The 3023-nt window shown below is 37.9% G+C and overlaps 1 pseudogene; it reads right to left on the reverse strand.

Moving 5' to 3' along the window:
• Positions 1 to 1984: 1984 nt before the first annotated feature.
• On the reverse strand, positions 1985 to 2632 carry LOC140511579 (small ribosomal subunit protein uS15-like; annotated as a pseudogene).
• Between the last annotated feature and the right edge of the window lie 391 nt (positions 2633 to 3023).

Raw genomic sequence — 3023 nt, forward strand, 5'->3', positions numbered from 1 at the left:
TTCTCTTTCTATCTCTTGCTGTTGGACTTTGTTACTAATATATAGGAATGCAGAAGATTTGTGTGGGTTTATTTTGTAACCTGCAACTTTGCCAAAGTTGTTTTATTATTTCAAGTAGTTTTTTACTTGAATCTCTGGGATTCTCTAAGTATATCATCATATCATCTGCAAAGAATGATAACTTAGTTTCTTCTTTGCCTATTCTTATTCCTTCGATTTCTTCATCTTGTCTAATTGCTACAGCTAACATTTCTAGTACCATCTTGAATAATAGTGGTGATAATGGACATCCTTGTTTCACCCCTGATCTTATTGGAAATGCCTCTAGCTTATCTCCATTGCATGTAATGCTTGCTGAAGGTTTTAGGTAGATACTACTTATTATTTTATAGAAAGTTCCCTTTATTCTGCTCTTTTCATCAAGAATACTTGAAAGTCCTCTATGTCATTGAATAACCATTTTTCCCCTTCAAGTATTATACTCAGTTTTGCTGGGTAGGTGACTCTTGGTTTTAATCTTAGCTCCTTTGACTTCTGGAATATCATATTCCAAGCCCTCTGTTCCCTTAATGTAGAAGCTGCTTGATTTTGTGTTATCCTGATTGTATATCTACAGTACTTGAATTGTTTCTTTCTGGCTGCTTGCAGTATTTTCTCCTTGACCTGGGAACTCTGGAATCTGGCTACAACAGTCCTAGGAGTTTTTCTTTTTGGATCTCTTTCAGGAGATGATTGGTGGGTTCTTTCAATATTTATTTTACCCTCTGGTTCTAGCATATCAGGGCAGTTTTCCTTCATAATTTTATGAAAGATAATATCTATGCACTTTTTTTCATCATGGCTTTCAGGTAACCCCATAATTTTTAAATTATCACTCCTGGATCTATTTTCTAGATAGAAATATCTATTTCAAGATATTTCACATTGTCTTCAATTTTTTCATTCCTTTGGTTTTGTTTTGCAATTTCTTGGTTTCTCATAAAGTCATTAGCTACCATCTGCTCTATTTTAATTTTTAAAGGACTATTTTCTTCAGTGAGCTTTTGAACCTCCTTTTTCATTTGACTAATTCTGCTTTTTAAAGCCTTTTACTCCTCATTGGTTTTTTGGATCTCTTTTACCATTTGTGTTAATCTATTTTTAAAGGTGTTATTTTCTTCAGCATTTTTTGGGGTCTCCTTTAGCAAGCTGTTGACTTGCTTTTCATGATTTTCTTGCATCACTCTCATTTCTTTTCCCAATTTTTCCTCCACCTCTCTTACTTGATTTTCAAAATCTCTTTTGAGCTCTTCTATGACCTTAGACTATTGCAAATTTATTTTGGAAGTTTTGGATGAAGAAGCTTTGACTTTGATGTCTTCCTGTAATGGTATGCTTTGTTCTTCCTCATCCAAAAGGATAGAGGAAAATACCTGTTCACCAAGAAAGTAACATACTATAGTTTTATTTTTATATTTATTTATTTATAGTTTTATTTATGTTTTTTTTCATTTTTATTTTTTTCCCCTTTTTGGGGCATTTTCCCAGCAAGTTATTTGACTTTTGAGTCCTTTGTCAAGTGGAGGGTATACTCTAGGCACCTGTAAGTTCTCAGTTCCTCCAAGGTGGCACAATCAAGGGAGAACGTTTACTCCTCTCCTGGTCTGTGCTCTGGTCTAGGAGCAACCACAAGCTTTTCTGCCCAGGATCTGTGAGTAGGGTTCCCTCTCCACAACCTTCAGCTCCACTAGGAGCTATAGCTGCTATCGGGGATTCTGCACCCTGAAACCTTTTCCAGTCTTCTCCCTGCCCCACTGTGTGGCCAAGGCTAAACTGTGCTCTGCTCTGAACTCAGTGTGATAGACTCTTTCTGTTGGCCTTCCAGGCTGCCTAGAGCTGGAAATCTCTTTCACTTTGTTGTTTTGTGGCTTCTGCTGCTCTAGAATTTGTTTAGAGTCATTTTTACAGATACATTATGGGCTTTGGAGGGGAAGCTATAACAGGTTCATTCTTCTGCTCTGCCTTCTTGGCCTCTCCCTTCTCTCCCCACTCTAGCCCCCCTCACTCCCAGTAAATCAGATGATTCATATTTCCAATTGGGTTGGAGCTGTCTCTTGGTCTTGTACTATGGAGCTAATCAGTGAATTAGGCTCTTGTTCAGAATCAGACAGAATTTTGAATCCTCATCCTTTCTGTTTCCCTCAAGATGCTTTCCAGCACCAACAGTTTTCTTGATCAAGTGATAAAGATCTTTAGGAAGATCAGGGGTAACTCCCTTGGACATTAGAATTTTCAAAATTTTGTTGCCAGTTACAAAGCATACTTGTGCCACACCATGAGAATCCCTCAGGATCACTCCAATCTGGGAGGGCATCAGACCCTTCTTGGCCAGCTTGTAGATCTGCTCCTTTATGTTGTCCAAGGTGAGCTCCAGTTACATGGGCATACTACAATGATACAGCAGAGCAGACTGGGACAGGCCCTTCCTGGGAGCGTGTAAAGGACCCATGATGGCAAAGATCAGGCAGCAAAAGAGCTATATCCTGAGCTCTTAACTGTATTACATTTGCTTATGCCTCTTAGAATTTGAACTCCTTGGGTATTTATCTTTATGTCACCTTCAGTGTTTTGCACTTACTAGGCACTTAACCAATGTTTGTAGAACTGAATTGAAAATTTTTCCCTGGAGCCTTTAATTAGCCTCAGCTTTAGCTTTCAAAGGATTACAAGTTGCATCTGGAGTTATAGTATACTTTCTTCCTTTCTCCCTTCCTTTTTCATGCTGCTTCCTCGCTTAGACTATGAGCTCTTTGAGGATAGGGACTGCCTTTTGCTTTTCTTTTTATCCTCAATGCCTGGCATGTAGGAGGCACTTACTAAATGTTCATTTATTGACTGACAGCCATCCTGTTTATAGATATTTTAGAAACATATAAACATCCCAAAGAAATAATCATTTAGGATCCAAAGACCAAAATAATTTCTTTTGTCATTCTGAATTACATGTAAAGTCTTCAGGACATTCTAGGTATAGGGAACACTGG

This window comes from Notamacropus eugenii, chromosome 1 (genome assembly GCF_028372415.1).
Source record: "Notamacropus eugenii isolate mMacEug1 chromosome 1, mMacEug1.pri_v2, whole genome shotgun sequence".
NCBI classification, from domain to species: domain Eukaryota; kingdom Metazoa; phylum Chordata; class Mammalia; order Diprotodontia; family Macropodidae; genus Notamacropus; species Notamacropus eugenii.